The sequence below is a fragment of the Talpa occidentalis genome, unplaced genomic scaffold (assembly GCF_014898055.3).
Source record: "Talpa occidentalis isolate TD23 unplaced genomic scaffold, MPIMG_talOcc4v2.1 talOcc4.12, whole genome shotgun sequence".
In the NCBI taxonomy this organism is placed as follows: Eukaryota; Metazoa; Chordata; class Mammalia; order Eulipotyphla; family Talpidae; genus Talpa; species Talpa occidentalis.
The window spans coordinates 25,827,649-25,850,401 of NW_023601212.1; the positions used below are offsets into that span (position 1 = coordinate 25,827,649).

Sequence of the window (22,753 nt, forward strand, 5' to 3'; positions counted from 1 at the left end):
AATTTCCAAATTAAAGGAAAGATGGAATTGACACTCTAACAGCCTTAGAATAGTTTCTGCTTTACTAGATTTTGAACTATTTTCTCCCTTAAGTTATTTGAATGTGAGCTGATGTGTGAACAAGGCAGGAATGAGAATCAATAATTAAGCCTGTTCTCTTTATACCTGCTATGCTGGGAAATCCATTTCTTTTTCTCAGTCAGATTATTATTTAGCATTTATCCAATACCCTCAAGTCAGGGCTCCATAGCAGTAGAATAAAACTTTAGCAAAATGAAACAAAAACACATACCAGAACAATCCACTTAGCCTGTTTCCACGAGCAGATTTTATTGTCTTGGAGTGGTCAAGTCCTGGGGGAAGAGGTTGATGTAGCATTAGAAAGGAACTATTTTTGTTATCTGTTTTCTTGGATATGAAATGTCATACTCCATCCCATGGGGCCACTATCATGTGTGACTGTTGGAAAAAAAATGGAACAAGGGCCTCTAGAGAGTGCCTATTGCAATTTCTCCAGTCTGCCTTGCTTGTCCATAATTCCCTCAGAAATGGTGAGTATTTCTATTCCCATCAATTAGAGAACAGATCACAACAAATAAGAAATACCTTATGAGTATAGATCCAGAACCCTGCATGTTGAGAAAACATCGCTGTCAGGCCTCCCAAGGAATCAGTTATGGGTGATAGAGCAACATGTCCTAGAAGACAACAGGCAAGTCATGTCCTGAGGAAGAAGTGACCCTTGTTTATTCCTCCAGGTCTGGGCAATGAGATATACTAAGAGCTCAAGTCCTGTGAGTTTGCTAGTTCCAAACTGATTGCTTTAATGCAGTGTGGGGAAATTGGTCACGGCTGGAGACAAGCCCTGCTTACATTATTTCTCTTTTCATTACTTCTCCCCCAGAAGTCTGCAAATCATCAAAAAAATATGATTTCTCTCTCAATGACTTCTTGGCTCTGATGTTGTCCAGCCATAAGTTATAGGTATCAATTGGATGGCCCTATACCGAACAATGCATGAACAGATAATTTGCTTCAAGAATAAATGGGACAATTCTTCACTTGATCTTAACCAAAAGGCTGAGAAGCAATAAAAAATGGGACAATTCTTTGTGTAATCCATATAACTGTTGAGATCTTATCATTTTTTGAGACTAAGTAACATCCTAGAGATTTGGAGTGGCAAAGTTTTTCAGACGATGTTTAAATCTATAACATCTTTTCTGTGTTTTTATTTTGTTGTTGTTCTCTAATTTTATCTTTTAGTGAAATTTGACTTTTGTTGAAAGTCAAGAAGTAATTAACCAGCATGCTTCAAGGCTTAATGACCTCTTCTTGCCCACTCTCCCATAAACGTCCCTAACTCTCCTACCTCTCCCTCCATTGCTCAGTCTATATCACTGACTCCTTTTCCTACTAAAAGCCACATGGCTTAGGTGTTTGTTAAAATCTTTGCACTATTAAAAATTATTTTTAATTTTTATTTTATTTCATTTTTTAAAAGGATTTATTTACGCATATAAGAACTGGAGTGCAGACCAGTGGTGCAAGGGATGAGAGGATTCACCAGACAGAGTAAGGAGCAGAACAGGTAGATCTACTGAAATACACTACTGAGGGGAGCAGTGGAAGAGGCAGGAGAGGTCTGCTGTGCCATGTGGGTTCCTTCCTCACTGGTGGGAGGATCTAATTCGTGCTGCAGTGGTTGGTGATAGCTTGATAGCTCTCTCTTTAACCCCTGCCACCACCAGTGAGGCCCTAAAATGATTTTATTGAAGTTAAAATTGTATAATAACGTTATATACGTTTCAGATGTGCATCATTACAAATTAGTGCCTGTGTATCTACATTAAGTTTACCACTGAAATTCTAATTCCATCCTTCACCATATAATGATTTCTTTTACCCAATTTACTTCCCTTTCCCCCTTCCTTTCTGGTAACCACTAATTTGGTCTTATAGCCTAAAAGTTTACTTTTTACTTATTTAGTTCATTTATTTCTTTATGTACCACATATTAGAAATTATATGTGTTTGCTTTCTCTGACTTATTTCACTTAACATAATAATCTCTAGGTTCATCCATTTTGCTGCAAATGACGGGATATAATTTTTTAACAGTTGAGTAGTATCCGATTATACATATATGTATCACATCATTTTTATCCACTCTCTAACACTTGTTTGATGCCTTTTGATAATAGCTGTTTTCACAGATATGAGGTGATAAACACATTGTGGTTTTGGTTTGTGTTTTCCAAACAATAGGACATGAAGAACATCATTTCATGTACCCATTTGGCATCTGTATGTCTTATTTGGGACAATGAAGTAACCTCTTGGACTATATGGAATGTAGTTCCAATCCAAATCTCTAGGATGTTACTTAGTCTCAAATATCTCAAATACATCCAAGAAATGTATTCTGATAATCTGCCTATTTTTCAATCAGGTGGCTTGTTTGCGGTTTTTATGAGTTCTTTATATATTTTAGATATTAACCCTTGTTGGAGGTATGGCTTGCAAATATCTTCTTCCATTCGGTAGGATGTTATTTTGATGATAGTTTCTTTTGCTGTTCAGAAACTTAATTTTGATGTAGTTGCATTTGTTTATTTAATTTTTCCCTTGCCATTGGAATCAAGTATCCCAAACATCTTTAAGTACTATGCCATTGATCGTATCACCTATTTTTTTCTTCTATATGTTTTATAGTTTTAAGTCTTAATATTCAAGTATTTATTCCATTTTGAATTAAGTTTTATGAATGATGAGAGATAGGGGTATATTTTCAGTCTTTTGCATGTGGCTGTCCAGTTTTTCCAACACCATTTATTGAAGAGACATTCCTTACTCTACTATATTTTCTTGGCTCCTTTGTCATAACTTTCTGTTCACCTACTCATGTGTGGGTCTGTTTATGGGTTCTAATTCTGTTCCTTGGTGTACTTCTTTTAAACTTTAGCCTTTATGCCCTTTGCCTTTCACTTCAATCCTAGGCTTTCAGTTGGCATTTCCAACCTATCTATACCTCAGACTCAATATGTCCCAACCACGTTTCTCATCCTTTCAGTCTGGTGTATGTCACCCAGCTCAGTCATTGACATCCCAAGTGTCCATCAATCAGTTTCCATGTGCCCCTGCCTCTAACTGTTGTCAACTCAATCACTACTTCCCAACAAGGCTCTAGATCTCTCTAGTTACAAATAATGTCCTTCTCCTGTAATAATCTATGGATTTTTTATTACTTCTGTTATCATGTGTACCAAAGCCTGCAGTGTGTTATCTTTATTTCATGTGACATTTTAGAGTTCACAAAGTTTGCAGTTTCTACTTCATGGACTCTGTATTTCTTATTCTTATGTGAATCTTTTTGAAAGTCAGAGATATTGGATTATTTGCAATTGTTTCCATTAAAGTTTCTAACACACTATACTGTATAGAGCTTATTGCAGGTTAGCAGAAGTCTAAAATTTTAACTCTTTAAGGACCTCTCTGGTGGCACGGGGTTAAAGTCTCTGCTCTCAGGCTATTGCTGGCCATTGCAGCATGAGTTCTATGCCCGGCCGGGAGCTAACACACATGGTGCAGCAGACCTCTCCTCTTTTGCCCACTGCTCCCCTTAGCAGTGTATTGCAGTAGATTCACCTGTTCTGCTCCCCACTCTGTCTATGGTGAATCCTTTCAACCACCCCAACCTGGCACCTCTGGCCTAGAGATCAGTTCTTATATGCATAAATAAATAAAATAAATCTTTAAAAAATAAAATTTTAACTCTTTTATTTAACCAATTCAACATTTATCTTGAGTAGCTCAATCTTCATTATGCCACTTACAAACCTTTCTCCTTTACTCATATCCCCAAATATAATACATATTGTATTTAAATAACTACATATATACTTGTAGCTAAATATATTAGTTTGTATAGCAGGTAGACTGTGTAAATTAACATTAAGAATTTCACCAGTACCTGTAACCATTATCAATTACATATATATAATGTTCATATATAATATATATTCCACATGTATACCATTACATATAAACTATATTACACATAACATTTATATACAGCACATACATTAATATATAATGTATATAAACTATATGTGTATATATATTGTGTATATATTATGTATATATGTATATATTGTGTTTATATATATGTGTATATTGTGTGTATATATGTGTATATTATGTATATATTGTGTGTGTATATATATATATATATATGTATATATTGTGTTTGATGAGCATGTGGAGTCAAAACATTGATAATGATTGCAAATAGTGAAAATTTTAAAAAATGTTGACTATAAAAACAATGCTAATTACAGTCATTTACATAGACTACATACCATGCAAATCAATAATGATGATTCATAACAATAATACATGTTAACTTTGTTATACATTTTAGTTGATATTATTTTCTTGATTGTACTGCTAAAATATTCATAGTATTTAATTGTCAGAAATCACTTCAATTTTCACATGGTCATCTATTTCTTTAAAAATAAGCCAATATACATTTGCTTAGCATGAACTTCAGTGCTATTGGCATAAATGCAGAGTATAAGTGCAGAGGTATAAATGAGTTGCAATCATTAGCCAGACTGTACTGTCATTTAAACAAAACAGGCATACCATAAAATTAACTTTTTTGGTGAATTTTTCTATCAGTTCCAACACATGTCAAATGTACGTAGCCACCACCACAATCAGGATATAAAACAAATTTATAAATAAATTATTTGTGCTGCCCTTTCTAGTCAAATCCTTCTCTGACCCCTACCTTTGACCCCCTAGCTCTGCTGTGCAAATAGAATCATGCTACATTTTGGGACTGGAGTCCTCACTTGGAATCTTGAGTTCCTGCTTGCCTCAGTGGTCACACCCTTTTACTTCTGAGTAGTAGTTCATTCTACAGATGAACCCATGTGTGTTTCTCCATCCACTGAAGGACATTTGAGGTGTTTCTAGTTTTTAGTAATTATGAATAAGCTGATATAAACATTTATCTACAGGTTCTTATATGATCATGCTTTAATTTTTCTACAGTAATACACAGGATTTCAGTTTCTGGGTCATATGATAATTTTAGGTTTAGCTTATCCAAAACTGCTAAACTGTTTTCCAGGCTGCTGTGTCAATTTGCATACTCACCACCAGTGTATGAGGGTTCGAATTGCTCAGCGTGCTTACCAGTGGTTGGCATTGCCAGGTTTTGTTTCAAGAATGTTCATTTTTACTTCATCCTGGTTATAATAGATGCCTTTGGGTTTTGTTCCATATAATTCTGATAAATTATCCCATAATTCTGTTAACAACTCTGGGTTGGCTTCTGTTATTGTTTTTTCCTTTGAGGGTTTGTCAGGTTTTTCTAATCTTTTGTACGATTTTGGATTGGATCCTGGACCTTAAGAAGATTACATTATGGGACACTGTGCCTTTACAAAATCTTTTGGAGATTGTGTTTTGTTTACTTATTTGCCATAAATCACTCTGGCTATGTTCTGGTCACAAATTCTGATTCATCCTCTTTGGGCTGTGGTTCCCAAGTCACTTCTGTTGTCAAAAGTCTTTCATTGCTGTTTGCCTCTATCCAGCATTTGCGTCTCCCAAGAGGAATCTATCAGTGGTCTAACCCATAGTTCCATTCTCAAAGCTTTTTGGAGTCTACCAAGGCATGATTAGGGAAACAGTCCTGCATGTAAAATGTAGAATAAGTCCAAAAGTTTCTCTTTTTCAAATTCTGTCCCCTTTGCTATCACATTCACGGTTTTTGACACTAAGAGGATCCCCCATTCTTGTCCTCTGGAAAAAACTTGGACAATTGGGTCAGGGCTAAATGACAAAATGGATTCCCTACATAGTCTTTGGGCCATAGTTCCTTCAGTTAGAGAAAGTCATTTTTTTCCCTCGGAGAGTTAGGTACATATTTGGTCACTTCTACATTCTTTAGACCACAGTTGCTCTAGTAAGAAAGGATAATTTTCTGCCCTTGTAGTTTTATTTTTTTTAAAGATTTATCTATTTATGCATTCAGGAACTGAGGTGCAGGCCAGAGACGTGGGGGGTGAGGTGATTTACCAGAGACAGAGTGGGGAACAGAACAGGCAGACTGACTGAAGTACACTGCTGAGGGGAGCAGGGGGTGAGGCAGGAGAGGTCTGTTGTGCCATGTGGGTAGCTCCCTGGCCGGCCATAGATCGAACTCACTCTGCAGAGGCTGTGAATGGCTTCACAGTGCTGTGCTTAACCCCTTGTGCCACAAGGGAGGCCCTGCCCTTGCAGTTTATTTTTATTTTTTATTTTTTTCTAAGATTTATTTATTTTGTTTGTTTGTTTATTTATTTATTTGCTTGTTTGCTTGTTTGTTTGTTTATTTATTTATATGAACACTGGGTACAGTCAGAAGCGGGAGGGTGAGAGAATTCACCAGAGCCAGAACAGGCAGACCGATAGACCGATGAAGTACACTGCTGAGGGGAGCAGTGGGAGGCAGGAGAGGTCTGCGCGCCATGTGGGACCCTCGCCCCATGGCCAGGGATTGAACCAGTGCTGCAGAGGCTGCGGGGCAGCTTCGCAAGCCAGCGCTCAACCACTGCGCCACCGGGGAGGCCCTGCCCTTGCAGTTTTAGATGTATGTTTGGCCACTGTGACAACTGACCTGATACAGTTGCCGGAGAGGGTTTGATTGGGTACAGGGATATGAGAAAGAAGACAGGAAATTGATTCTACTTTCTCTGCCCTAAGGGAGGCCCCTTTCCAGCTTCAGGGTCAGAATGAGAAATCTTAGGGAGGCTCCCTTCCTGCTTCAGGGTCAGAATAAGAGATCTTCTCTTAGAGCTCATTCTGTCCATGGATGAACAGAGATTTATGCTGCCTTTGAATGTGCCTTTGCCATATACTTGAGAGATATGGGAGGAAAAACAAACCATGAAACTCATAGCCATATTATTGAACTTTATGTTTGCAGTTATTTCTCCTACACATGTACTACCATCAACTTTTCAGAGTTTTTAGAGTGTTGCATTGTTTATTCTATCTAAGAATTTTAGCTGCATTTAATGAGACAGGATCGAATGTGCCTTCTCTATTTTAATTAGAACTGGAACTTGTCTATAAAGTAGCTTTAAAGATAATCATAATATGCAGTAAACTGTTACTAGATTTTGTGGCACAAAGAGATAAACCTGTTTATAAAAAAAATAGTGCACAGACTGGTGGAAAAAAAAAAAAAACAACAGATAACAAATTAGAAAGAGGAGTTTATAGGGGACATCTTGAATGAGACCAAACATTTTTACACCCTCAGTAGGATTTGGTGAGATGAAGAAAACAGAGAAAAGACATTCTGGTTGACACATCTTGAGTACAGGCTAGAAAGAAAACTGGTAATATCCCTTTAATATCAGCTGACTTGGTAGGTTTTCCAAGACCTCAATCTACCACTTCCATTTAGCATGTCACTCACAGGTTTTTGGAAAGGTCTACTTCCTTTCCAATTGGAGATACTCTAGCAGCATGTAGAGCAGGTAGAGTGTAATAAACTATTAAAATATCAACTTGCAAAGAGCATGAGGAACTGCAAATTTTCTCACTTAGGTAGTTCAGTGGAATTAACTTGAGCCTCAAACCAAGCCTTCAGGCTTTTAAATTGGTGGTAGTGAGACATGAATGACCTAATTGCTGCACACACTTTCAAAACCTGCTAAGTTACTCTCTGAAGTAATTAATATGCAGAAAACATAACAGCAAACTAAAAGGTTAGACCAGGGCACCCTAGCTGGTTAATTATAGTACCTGACTTATTTATTAAAGAATGGTAGGTCTTGGAATTTTCCAACCTATTCCTTCCTGTTTTGGAAGACTCTTTTCATGCTCAAGTGTCCTTATCTGGTAAATAAGTCACTAGGAAAAAAAATTCCCTCTCTCTGAAAGGCAAATACTGCCTAACTGGATTGGCTAATTGAAAATATGTGGTTAGAAGGTTGTTCCATGAAATATTTCATGTCTGCTAGCTTCTTCCTTATGATTCAAGCCAACCTTTTAAAGAGAATCCTTTCCAAACAAAAATGAAGAAGCTAATGATGAACTCAGTAACAACTATTAGTATTATACATCTATATTTGTTATTAGATATTATTAGTACTATTAGATATTATTAGAATCTATGAAGCAATGAAGAACACTACCAAGTATGGTGTAGCAATAGAGTTGTACTGTGGTTAAGAAATTATTCAGTCATCTTAGGGTTTTAATATTGTCTCTGCTGTGTAGTGTCATTGGCAGCTCATGAGTTACTCATTTTTTTGAAGCATCCATATATTGTCTAGAATATTCTGGAAGGGACATTATAAACATTTGCTTAGTGGAGAAATAGTTGGGCAAAATAAACCTTAATGCCATGTTCAACTCTGCTATTATTTATGTAGCTATGTGACCTTTGTTATATTCAAATCCATGAAAGGATATTCTATAAACTGAGGGTAAAGTTTACTTTGTGTAGTGTAAAGAACAGAAACAAAATGAATAAAACTGTAGAAAGATATATTTTAGTTTATTGTGTGCAGATATTTTAATTTAAAAAATGTTTATTTTAAAAGGGTAAACACACAAGGCAAATGTTTCATCCCTATAGTTCTCCCACCACCATAATCACCTACGAACCATCACTTTAGTCCCTTGTGCTCTTCCCTCCTCTTTTTGACACTCTGCCTCATACTCCCTTGCTGTATGCCTCAGATCTATGGGCAGCTTGCACAAAACTTCTCAATTTCAATTAGTATAGTTTATCAACTTTTTATTTATGCCTAGTGCTTTCTGTCTTTCTTAATATTTTTTGGTTTATCTTTAGTTCTATATTAATTGATAGAAATGGCTTATCTACAATATACTTGGAATTTATTTTTGCAAATAAAGTGAATTAGAGTTATTTTTCTATAGAGATATCTGAATTAATAGCACCATTTCTTATTTAGTCAACTTTTTCTTTGAAGATTTATTTATTTATTCATACAAGAACTGAGATGTAAGCCAGAGGTGTGGGGGCTGAGAGGATTCACCAGAGATAGTGGGGAACAGAAAAGGCAGATCTACTGAAATACTCTGCTGAGGGGAGCAGTGGGAAAGAAAAGAGAGGTCTGTTGCACCATGTGGGTTAGCTCCCTGGCCAGCCAGCGATCAAATTTGTGCTGCAGTGGCTGGTGATAGCTTGATAGAGCTGTCTTTCACCCCTGCACCACCAGGGAAGCCTTAGAAAACTTTTTTAATGGTCTTTAGCAGTACCTGTATCATAAACAAGGTGTGGGTGAGAGGCTAGTCACCATTCTGTTCAGTTTATCTATTAATCTATACTTGTGGTAGTATAACACTTTTAAAAATTTACTATAGCTAAGCTTTGGAAACAACCCAAATGCCCAAAAATAGATGACTGGATCAAGAAGATGTGGTACATATATACCATGGAATATTACTCAGCATTCAAAAAAGATAAACACATGCAATTTGCAGCAACATGGATGGCACTGGAAGGGATCATGCTCAGCGAAATAAGCCAAAAAGAAAAAGGAAAATACCGGATGGTCTCACTCATAGCAGGAATCTAGAAAACTTAAATAAGGGACCAGGAAAACGAATAACTATAAGAAAATGAAAATCAAAATCAACAAAAAACTACGAACCAGAGACACTTTTAAGGGGGCGGGGGTGGGAGGGGAGAGATTGGGGTCAGAATGGGGGGGCTGCAATTGTATGGGGAATATAAAAATAAAATTTATTATTAAAATTAAAAAAAAAAGTGATAAGAGGAAAAAAAAATTTACTGTGGTCTTGATATCTGATAGAGTAATCCTTGCCACTTTGTTCTCCTCAAGATTACTGATGTAATGGAATTGATGTGTCCTCCTCAAGTTCACATATTAAATCCTACACCCCAAAATAAATGTATTAGGCTGTGAGGCCTTTGTGAAGTTATTAGATCATAAGGGTATATTCCTCAAGAGTAGAATCAGTGCCTTACCAAAGAGACTCCAGATAACTCCTTTGACCCTTGTGTCCTGTGAGATAATAGAGAGAGCTCTCTATGTACCAGGAAACAGGCTTCACTAGACACTGAATCTGCTGGCATCTTGACCTTGGACTTTGCAGTCTATGGAACAGTTAGAAATAAAATTCTGTCATTGATAAATCACCGGGCCTATGATATTTTCCTAAAGTCATCTGACCAGACTAAGACAATTACCTTAGCTCTGCTTATTGCTTTGCATTTTCAACTTAATTTCTGAATCAGCTTATATATTTCTACAAAATAACCTCTGGGGATATTAATATCATTGTATTTATGCATAGATCAATTTGGTAGAATTGATATCTTTATAATATTGAATCTATCAAAACTTGAACATAGCCTATACCTATATTTATTTAAATATTTCTTAATTTCTCTTAGTTATATTTTGTATTTTTTGTGATAGGATATTTATTTAGTATCTTTTATTATATGTATCCCTAAGTTTTCTGATACCCTAGTATATATACCTAAAGGAGCTAATATTATATTATGCACAGAGATATTTAAAGTAAATAGACCAATAAATGTTGAAAATAACTGGAAAAGATACAGTAAGTGAGTAAGAGTAAAAAAATCTATGAGATGAAGCTAAATATTTGAAAACCAGAACTTCAGGCAATACTTTCACATGGAAAAAATAATGACATCACATGCTGGTAAAACAATAAGGGATATTCACTATAAATACATATGCACCTATCCATATAATCCTTAACCATATTAAACAATAGCTACAAAAACTGAAATGAGAAATAAACAAAAATTTAGATGGAACTTGAATATATCCCTTTCAGAAACTAATAGTTTAGGGTTACTAAATATAAGCAAAAGTAATGTTAACATACATGATGAATTTACTAGACTGAAGCAACTATATATGGACTTTTTGTGCCCAACAGACAAAAAGGGGGCTTTTATTTTTTTTAAGAGAGCATGTGGTCTTTGCAAAAGTGGATTATATAGGGCCTCCCCTGGTGGCCCATTGGTTGAGCGCTGGGCTGCAAAGCTACTCGAGGCCTTTGCAGCGCCAGTTCAATCTCCGGCCGCTGGTGAGGGTCCCACATGGAGCAACAGACCTCTCCTGCCACGTCCGCTGCTCCCCTCAAGAGTGTATTTCATTGGTCTGCCTTTTCTGTTCCATGCTCTGGCTCTGGTGAATTCTCTCACCCTTCCGTGCTTCTGACTGTACCCAGTGCTTGTATAAATAAATAAATAAATCTTTTGAAAAAAGTGGATTATATATAAGGCCTTAAAGGAATTCCAAATTCTTAAAGTTTATAGATAATCTTCTGTAACCATAACACAACTAAAAGAGGAAATTTCAAAAACTATGAGTTTGTATTTTTGTATAAATTGGAGTAATAAGGTTTGAGTTTATTCTCTCACCTAAAACAACTAAAGACATGAACAAAATAATAAACAAAGATAGCCAAACACTGGATATCTAACAACAAATAGTAGTGACTCCTTAGGGATGGAAAACAAATGAGGTGAGCACTGATTGTCCCAGCTTATTGACTAGAAAGTGTGTTCTGGGTGTGGTAGGGAGAGGGAGTCTAGAAACATCCCAGGAATCTCCTTGAGCTGAAGAGATAGAACTGGGAATTCAGGAAGGCCAAGGAAGTTAGAGAAATCATGATTAAACTTTTCTAAATTTTATTAAAACCTTAACCTGTAGAATAAAGAAGCTTTATGAATCCAGAGGAAACCACAGCAAGATGTATAAAATAATTTGCTCAAACTCAGTAATAGGAAATCTTAAAAGGAGTCTGAGAAAGAAGACACATTAGATACAGAATATCAAAGAGAGAGTTAATAGTGATCTCATGGGACACAATGCAAGTCAGAGTTGGAACAACATCTTTAAAATGCTAAAAACAATTCTGTCAACTTAGAATTTTTCTGTATGACATAATTTTTCAAAAATTAAGGTGAGGGCCTCCCTGGTGATACAGGCGGTTGAGTGCCGCACTGTGAAGCTCTCCATAGCCTCTGCAGCTCAGGTTTGATGCCGGCCCACTGGCAAGGGTCCCATATGGCGTGCAGAACTCTCCTGTCGTGCCCGCTGCTCCCCTCAGCAGTGTATTCTGTCAGTCTGCCTGTTCTGTTCTCCGCTCTGTCTCTGGTGAATCCTCTCACCCTCCCACACATCTGGCCTGTACCCTGGTTCTTGTACAAATAAATAAATCTTTAAAAAAAAAATGAGGTGAAATACCAGACATCTGATAAGGCCATGATATTGAATATCTATAAAGAGTTTGCATAACTCAACAAAAACAAAGCAAATAACCCAATCAAAAAATGGGCAGAAGAGCTAAATACATCACTTCTCACCTGTGAGAATGGCCCATGTTAAGAAAGCCAGAAACAACTCCTGATGAGAATGTGATAAAAAGGGAATCCTCTTACACTGCTGATGGGAATTTAAAATGGTCTAGTCACCATGGAAAGTTGTGTAGAGACTCCTCAAAACACTGAAAATGGTTGTACCATATGATCCAGTGATTCCACTTCTAGGAATGTACCCAAAAGACACAAAAACAGTAATTCAAAAAGAAACCTACACTCATATGTTTATTGCTGCACTATTTACAACAGCCAAGATTTGGAAACAACCTAAATGCCCCAAAATAGATAACTGGGTCAAGAAAATGTGGTATATACACACTATGGAATAATACTCAGCAATCAAAAAAAGATATACTCCTGCCACATTGTAACAATATGGACAGCTGGAAGGGACTATGCTAAGCAAAATAAGTCAGAAGGAAAAAGATAAACGTTGATGGCTTCACTTATATATGCAAAAAATAGAGAAAACAAACAAAAGGCTAGGAAAAAGATAAAACTTTCAAGCTGACCAGAGATCTGAAGTATCCAGGAGTGGAAGGAGAGGAAGAGGGGTCAAAAACAGGGAGGGTAGAGGGTGGCGCAAGGGGGTAAGCACCATGAAGCAATCTGCAGCTACTGCAGCATGAGTTCGATCACCCTCTCAGGGAGGTGACCCACATGGCGCAGCAGACCTTTCCTGTCTCACCCCCTGCTCCCCTTAGCAGTGTATTTCAGTCAATGCACCTGTTCTGCTCCCTACTCTGATTCTGGTGAATCCTCTCACTCCCTGCACCTCTGGCCTACACCTAAGCTTTTGTATGCTTAAATAAATAAATCTTTAAAAAAAGCAAAACAGGGAGGGGAGTGCACAAGAGACTCTGATGATGGGTTGCAGGGTTTGTGGTGGTGGGAGAACTACAAGTACTGTAGTCCAAAAATTAACAATGATGTAAGAAAAAACATATAAAAAATAAAAATTCAGAAAAACATTTTCCACCCTAGTAACTTTTCCAAAAACAAAAAATAAGGTAAAATAAAGACTTTGCAGACATATAAAAGCTGAAGTAATTCATCACCAGTAGACCTGCTTTATAAAAATATGTTAAAAACAGAAATATGATGTGAGTAGAAATCTAGATCTATGAAGAACACTGGAAATGGTAATTATGTGGGTAAACATAAAGCCTTTTCTAATTTAAAAGATTATTGAGTGCTTAAGGCAAATATAATAACAATGTGCTATGAAGAAATAGATATATACAGAAGGAAATACGTGAAAACAACAACATAAAAATGAGAAAAGTAGAAATTAAAATGTTTCTTACATGAAAAAGTATAATGTTACTGGAAGGTAGACTCTGATAAGTCAAAAATGCTTATCAGAAACCTTAAATATAATACAGTGAAGAGTTGTGGTTAATAGTAAAAAAAAGGATCATTAAAAGGATATTTAATTTATATCAAACAAGGCAGGAAAAAGAAAAAATGAGAATAAACTAATGCTTAGACAAATAGCAAACAAATTACAACATAGTAGATTTAAACCCAATAGTCCATATCACATACAATGTAACAGTACTAACCATCCCCAATAAAAGGTAAAGATTGTCATATTGGCTGAAAAAGCAATACCTAACCATATGCTGCCATGTGAAAGTATATTTCTTTTAAATATATTAATTATTTACTACCTGATCGTCTAAAATTAAAAGTATGAAAAAGGTAACCATGTCAACAGTAATTAAAAGACAGCTGTAGCTATATTAATACTCAACAAAATAGATTTTAGAACAGAGATTATTTCCTGGGATGAACAGGTTCATTTCACAACAAATAAAGAGGCTGATTCAGCAGAGAGCATAATCCTAAATAATTTTTCAGTTAATAACAAATTCAAAGTACCTGAAGCAAAAATGAAAATAGAAATGGACAAATCAATAAGCACAGTTGGGGATTCCAATATCCTCTCTCAATAATTAATAAAACAAACTGACAGCAAATAATAAAGTCTGCCTGACTATACAAGACAAACAGTCCTCTTCGACTTGACCTAATTGTACTTAAAGAACAATTCCCCCAACAGAGAAAACACATTCTTTTAATTATACAAAGAACATTCACCAAGCTAGACCATACTCTAAACTGTGAGTCAGCAAACTATGGCTTATACATGCACCAAATCTGGCTCACTATCTAATTTTGTAAATTAAGTTGTATGAGAAAACGGCCTTGTCTGTTTGTTTGTAATGTCTATTGCTGTGTTTGTACCACAACAGCAGAATGTATATTTATGAGAGACCTTGTGTCCCAAAGTTTTAGTTATTTACTATCTGACCTTTTAAAATAAAGCTGTTGACCCGCTACTTTAAGTCATAAAGTAAATCTCAACACAAGAGTTTAATCCCTAAAAGAAAAATTGATAAAATAGACTTAAAATTAAAAGTTAGGCCCTTTAAATAACACTGTTAGGAGAATGCGAAATCATGTCATAGACTGTGGAAAATCCTAGCAAACCACATATTTGATAAAGGACTTATATCCATAATATGTCAATGACTCTCAAACTTGATAATAAAAAAAATTCAGTAAAAATCCTTTATTGTAGTGGGTTAAAATAAAAGAATGACAAGCACATGATAGCAAGATCATTAGTCATTAGGAAAATGCAAATAAAGGCTATGAGATACATTGCACATTTAGTAGAATATCTAAAATTAAAAACTATTTCAAATATTGGCAAGGAAGTGAAACAGCTGGAATACCCATACATTGCTGACAAGGATACAAAATGGTATAAATACTTTGGAAGAAAAAATTGGAAGTTTCTTTAAAAAAGAACTTTCTTCTGATATATGTAACAAAATTAAAACCTGACAATTATATAAAAAATTGAAAATCATATAATTATATAAAATCTGGTACAGAAATATCCATAGTAGCTTTATTTGTAAATGCCTCAAATTGGAAATAACATGAATGTCCACCAACAGGTGAAGACATAAACAAGTTGTGTTGTGTCAATACAAAGCAATACTCTTCAGTAATAAAAGGATGAACTACTGATGCATGCAATTGGTGGGGTAAATTTCAAAATAATTATGCTGAGTAAAAGGATCAGGCAAAATAGGGGTACAAACTATGATCCTACTTATGTAAAGTTTTAGAATATATAAACTAAAATATACAGTGCTTAAATACATTATCAGTGGTTACCTAGGGTGAGTGAAAGGTAGAACAGGAGGGAGGAATTACAAAGGGACAAGGGAAAATGGGAGTTGCTGCATTTGTTCATCATCTTAGCTAAAAGCAAAATTACAGAATTAATAATTAAGACATCAAATCAACTCCAACTAAATGGAACAAGTTAGTAGTTTTCAATAAGCTTGTTTTCATGTACTTACATGCCTTTATTAATGTTAGTTCTTTTACCTCGACTGTTCCTCTTTACCCCAATCATTGCACATAAAAAAAACATCTTTTTATAGTGTTGAGATCAGTTAGTGAGTCTCTCATTTTTAAGTTATTTGAAGTCCCATAATAATTTTCCTCTATTGTAGCATGTGTCAAAAATGACCTTGATTTTATTGAAATTATGGTCTACTAAAAATTGTAAATTGAGGGCTTACAATATCATGTTTTCTGAGGTTTCACATTTGTCTCTAGCCTGACAAAAGTAATCCATTAATATATACTGAATAAGTAAATACATTAGTGAAAACTACAAGGTAAACACTAGTGAATTCCTGACAGGACTTTTGTGCAGTAATATAATTTCAATGAAAGGTCTAGTTAGATATTCTTTAAGATAATTTTTTTCTCTTTACAATACTGCATTTTTTTGAAATCTTCAATAAATATCCTACTAGTATGGTTTTTAACTAAAATGATCCTTAAGCTTTATTCCTATTCTTAATGTTCTATTATCTTTGTTTTAAGTCTTTATATTCTATAAGGAGTTAAAATATATTCCCCCAAAATTTCCCCATTAGTGCTTATGCAGAATTTCACCCCAAAATACTTGGGTGAAGGGGAATGCCCATAAAAAAGCAAGGCACTGAATATGTTTTCAATTAAAAAGTATTTAAATATATAGATAAAAAATATTAGGAACATTTATATCCCTGTTTGTTTTACTCTGCAATAGTCTGCTTTTTATGAAATGGAGTATGATCATGAAGAATGTTAAGATGTTGCATGATCGATCACCTGATGCATGAGTAAATGACATTCAGCTTGTGCACTGATGCATAGGCAGCATTTACAAACTAACTATCATATTGATGTATGTGGTCTATTTTATCTTTGCTGGTGTATCATGTATATGTTGTCTTATTTTTTAAAAAAAATTATTGTGATTCTTTATTTTCTTGTTTATTCTTGTTTTTAATAAAATATTTTTCTAATTTGGATTTTTTTAATTATAGAATGAAAAACTCACATAAATCAAATTTTTATCACTCTTCACAGTAATTAAGTAATCTTTGATGCCTCCTCTTGCTGTCTACTTTCATTCATTTGTCTATTATATCTTATGATCTCTTATTGGTGTTGCATCAATACATTTTCATTTTTAATAAATTTCATGTTCCAAAGTTTGGGAAATGCTGACTTAGTCAAATAATTGTTTGCATGACTATTTGATTCATGCTTCTATCTCTCTGAAGAAAATATGTTTCAAAATAGGCTCCATGTCTATTTTTTGCTCACTGTTGAATCATTAGCAGCTATCTCAGTACCTGACACATACAAGTACAAAAATAATTCGTGTATTAATAGCCATACAATCAAGAAATAGTTATTTATGACACTAAGTTAAGAAGGATTCCCATTATGTATCAAACCTCATGACAGATTACAAAACAAGTACTCCTACTTCCACTGTCATGTTTTTATCATTGGATCTCTTTTGGTCCAATTTCAGCCAGCAATCTATCTGTGTGCAGTATTGAAATTACATATTCCCACTAATTAAATATGCTATCTATTTTCTGTCTTGTCTTTATGGCAAATCTCACTCTGCTGCAAAAGAAATATTAAATTTGCCTCATAGTATAAAAATCACCTTGAATAGCAAGTGGAATTTAAACTCACTATTAAAGTAACTTGCTCCTATATTTTTAAATGTCATTCTGTCTTACTAAATATTTCAGATTGTATTTAAATTGAAAATGTTCTTATAAGCTTTATTATAGAGAAGTTACTCCACAACTTATATGTGTAGATAAATGAGATCTGAGGGCATATACATTTGTACTTCTAGATTTCAAACAGCTTAAACTGCCATTTTACCGGTGACAGTTTCTGCTCTATTCTATTCATTAGAAGTAAGTTCCTAAACTCCCACTCAAGAGGATCCCTCTGTCTTTTGAGAGATAGACTATCATAGAATTTATGAACATATTTTAAAATCATCACATAGAGATGGATCCAAAAATCAACATTCTTAAGTAACTGAAGGGACTTTATTTCTAAAATAAGCATAGAATGCTGTAAGGATAGAATAGCCAGATAAAAAACAAAACTAAAAATTAAGGGAAAAATCACTAAGATGCTTACTAAAATACATACATGCAAATATAATAGAAGGAGTAATACATTAAAATTAAGGATATTGCCAAGAATTTATTACAAAAACCTACAAAGATAAAAAAATTTCAAAAGCAAGGAATAAGATAATCAATAACAAAGATCCAACATTTAACTGATTGGAAAAAGAGTGTGGAAAAGCATGGTGGAAGTACTTCCCGACAAAGAGGAAGTAAGGGGTAGAAGAGAAGGTGTGGAAAGAAGTTGGGAAGAATAGGATATGGGAATGGAAAAGGATAAAAAGAGCAAAGGAAGAAATTTCCCCAAATTCAGTGAAGTTGTGTTCTTATCAGTAACTCTGAGTGCCAAGAGGTAATATGGCAAATGACTTAAAAAAATCTGAGTTAAAATGATGATCAAATTAAATTACCACATTGAGAATTAACAAGGCATTAATGAAGCACGAAACAAAAAATCCCTGAGAAGACCTAGAGAGGTGAGCTTTAAGCGTAAGGGCATCTATGAATTTAAGAAACATAACTGGGCAGAGTTTTAGTAGATTTAACAATTTGGGAACCAATATTGGAATTCATAGTTTGAAAGTACAGATGTTTTGGTGAATCCCATAGGCTTTGGGTGAAGACACTGAAGGAAAAGTTGCTAGGATTAAGGGTAAATCCTAAATGAACCAATACACTGATGCCTAACTTTCACCATATAGCTTTTTTAGGGGTTAAGATGATTTGAGATTGCTGCTTCCCAAGTTACCTGTCAGAATGAAATGTTGTGAGGGAAGATAATATCATTCTAGATTGTAAATATATCTATAATATTTTATATACAGTGTTCAATATACAAGCAAATATAACCAAGCACGTGAGGATATATTTTAAAATGAAGGAAAACAATAAGCAATAGGGAGAAACTCATAAGAACTGAGCTAATGTAATACTTATATTTTAACCTAAGAACACTGAAAATGCTGAAGGCAGTGGGATGCAAGATTTGAAATTTTAGGCAAACCCAGAAATACATATAAAAATGAAGTAAATTGGTATCCTCAAACTAAATAATTAGAAATTTAAGCTCAATGGTGCAAGTTTAAAAGTAGATTAGATTCAGCTAAATTTTTCTTAGTCTGCCTCATTTTCTAAATTCCTTTCTTTTGCAATTCCAGTTACAAGTTAGTTTTTTTTTTTTTTTTACTATTATCTTGTATCTCTTTCTTTATTTTGATCCTTTTTTCCCACATGTGTTTCAGTTTTAATATATTCTTTGGATGTGTCTTCTAGTTTTCTCTTCTTTCTTTAGATGTATCTAGTCTTGAGGGAGTTATACCTTTTATTTAAAGTTTTTCATATTTGTGTCTGTGGGAAGGTGACGACACTGAAAAGAATGCAGGGTGATGATATGGGCACATGACAGTAAATTTAAATAAGCAGTGTATATATAATATTTAATCAAATAATGTCTAATGAAGTTATGCCCATATCTTCACACAATATGTAACTTTATGTATACATACTTATAATAAAAAACATAAAAGCAATAGAAAATTGGGCAGGATTCTGAAGAGGGTTAAATGTTCTAAGGTCTTGGCATTTTCTGGGAACTGGTAAAAGAATTAACTCATATTAGACTTTTATATATCATGGATTCATGTTGTACTCCCTAGCATAGCCACTGAAAAGGCTTGAAATTATATGTAGATATGAAAGTAATTGAAGGAAATTAAATAATAAAAATATCCAAGGAAATAAATAACAAATTGTTAATCTAAGTAATTTATATTCAAAATCAAAGTATAAAAACAAAGAAAAGAAACTAGGTGAAGCAAATAGAAAACAAATAGCATAATGGTATATTTAAGCCAAATACATCACTGAAAACATCAACATTGTAAGGACTAAATGCTAAAAATGAAAGATAGTGATTATTACGCTGGATTAAAAATAACAAGAACAACAATTTGTTTTTACCAAAGACATCCTAATAGAAAGGCAAAGAAAGATTGAAAGTAGCAGATGGTAAAAATATATTACACCAAATACTAACCAAAAGTTGGTGTAACAATACGTTAAGACTGGATATAACATGGGCCTCCCCTGGTGGTGCAGGCAGTTGAGCGCCACACTGTGAAGCTGTCCACAGTCTCTACAGCGTTGTAGGTTAGATCCCCGCCGGTAGGCGAGGGTCCCACATGGTGCGGTGGACCTCTCCTGTCTCGCCCGCTGCTACCCTCAGCAGTGTGTTTCAGTCAGTCTGCCTGTTCTGTTCCCCACTCTGTCTCTGGTGAATCCTCTCACACTCCCGCACATCTGGCCTGTAACTGGTTCTTATATAAATAAATAAATAAATAAATCTTAAAAAAAAAAAAAAGACTGGATATAGCAAAGTAAAAAAAAAATCCTTCCTATAGATAAATTGGAATATCTCATAATAGATGAAATTTAAAATAATAGAGGGCCTCCCCTGGTGGCGCAGGCGGTTGAGCGCTGCACTGTGAAGCTGTCCGCAGCCTCTGCAGTGCTGGTTCGATCCCGGCCAGCTGGCGAGGGTCTCACATGGTGCCACAGACCTCTCCTGTCATGCCCTCTGTTCCCCTCAGCAGTGTATTTCGTCAGTCTGCCTGTTCTATTCCCCGCTCTGTCTCTGGTGAATCCTCTCACCTTTCCATGCATCTGGCCTGTAACCCATAAGTAAATATATCAATCTTTAAAAAAAATAAAATAATAGAAAATATTTCCTTTTTAAAAAAATGAAACCTAAGTGGTTTTATTTGAAAAAATAAATAAATAAATAAACAAATAATATTAATGCAGACTGAGGATCTCACAGATGGACTGAATCTGAATGTCAGATACTCAGACAAGAGGTTTATTTGAGAAAGCTTGTGATATTTTACTACAACTTTTTGGGCCTCAAGCTACTTTTATCACTATTATTTTGAAACTCTGATTAATGCTTTCTCTTTTTAAGCTGAGATCTAGAATCCCTGCCCCCTAAATGTCCATTGAGCCTTGCTACCTCAATGACTCACCACCTGGAATGCTTGCCATTGTTTCTTGCAGTCATTTGATATTTGGGTAGCCAACTCTGGCCACAAGAGCAGGGTGAGCAAGTTATCTCCTCATTTTCCTCTTGTGTTATTATTTATGTTTCAAGGAGGGAGCTGTGCCTTTTAAAATTTTTTTTTTGAGATTTATTTATTCATGCATACAAGAACTGGGGTATAGGCCAGATGTGCAGGAGGGTGACAGGATTCACCAGAAGACAGAGTGGGGAACAGAACGGGTAGACAGACAAACACACTGCTGAGGGGAGCAGCGGGCGAGACAGGAGAGGTCTGTCGCACTATGTGGGTATCTCCATGGCAGGCCGGGATCGAATCCACACTGCAGAGGCTGCGGACAGCTTCACAGCGCTTTGCTCAACCACCTGCGCCACCAGGGAGGCCCTACCTTTTTTATTTTTAAAGGCTACTTTTCCCTTGAAGTATTAATTAATATAATTTTAGCTTCATTTACAGGTATAAGAAACAACACAGATTACTTTACCTACCCTTTACCTAGTTTCATCCCATGAGAATATCTATAAAAACTGTAGTATTTTATCACAAATAGGATACTGAATTTGATGCAATCCACTGATCTTATTAATATTTCCGCTTTTGTTCATTCTTTTTTTTTTTTTTTTTTTTTTTTTTTTTTATTTTATAGAGGCATGTTTTATTTATTTATTTTGTTTGTTTGTTTGTTTTGTTTATACATGCACTGGGTACAGTCAGAAGCACGGGAGGGTGAGAGAATTCACCAGAGCCAGAGCGGGGAGCAGAGCAGGCAGAAGGACCAAAGTACACTGCTGAGGGGAGCAGCGGGTGGCAGGAGAGGTCTGCGCACCATGTGGGATCCTCCGCCGGTGGCCGGGGAGCAGCCGGGGATCGAACCGGCGCCGCAGAGGCCACGGGCAGCTTCGCAACCCAGCGCTCAACCGCTGCGCCACCGGGGAGGCCCCGCTTTTGTTCATTCTCATGTGAGTGTGTATGTAGTTCTAAACAATTTTATCACATATATGGGTTCATGTAGTCAGCAAAATAGCAGTGATACAAAACTCTTCCTCCTTCCAATGATCACTCCAGCTGCCTCCCATTCCTATCCTTAAATTGACACACTAATATGTTCCCATTTCAAAAATTTTATGATTTTAAAAATGTCATATAAAAGAAATCATAAAGATTTTTATAAAATTTCACATAATTGCTCATCGGATAGTCCTCAAGTTGTACATATAACAATATTTGGTTACTTTACATTTCTGAACAGTGTGCCCAGGTAGGTACGCTTCACTGTTTGCTTAACCATTCACATGTCGAAGGTCGGCTGCACTGTTTCCAGTTATTTTGAACAAAGTAGATATAAACAGTCATGTGTAGATTCTTCTTTTAAAATAGATAAAATAATAATGTTTTTTATTTTGAGTAGGCCAGAGGTACAGAGGTGAGATGATTTACTAGAGAGAGCGTGGGGAGCAGAACAGGCATATTATCAGATCAGCAGGTGAAACAGGAGAGGTCTGCTGTGCCATATGTGGGTTAACTCCTGGCTGGGGATCAAACTCAGGCGACAGGTGATAGCACTGAGACTTAACTGCTAGGCCATGAGGGAGGCCCCCCATGTATAGAATCTTGTGTGAATGTTTCACTAATCTGGGATAAATGTTGAAGGAGTCAATTTTGGGTGATATAGTAATCAAATGTTTAATTTTATAATAAATGGCCAAACTGTTATTCTAGAATGCAGATGTACTATTTTATAT

General features: G+C 35.4%; 1 long non-coding RNA gene across 1 annotated transcript; it reads right to left on the reverse strand.

Annotated features, from left to right (window-relative positions):
- Positions 1-298: 298 nt before the first annotated feature.
- On the reverse strand, positions 299-10,154 carry LOC119239954 (uncharacterized). Its single transcript, XR_005124041.2, has 3 exons — positions 10,031-10,154; positions 607-698; positions 299-353 (listed from the first exon to the last, which is right to left on the reverse strand). It is a non-coding gene; the product is annotated as an uncharacterized LOC119239954 (long non-coding RNA).
- Positions 10,155-22,753: the final 12,599 nt, after the last annotated feature.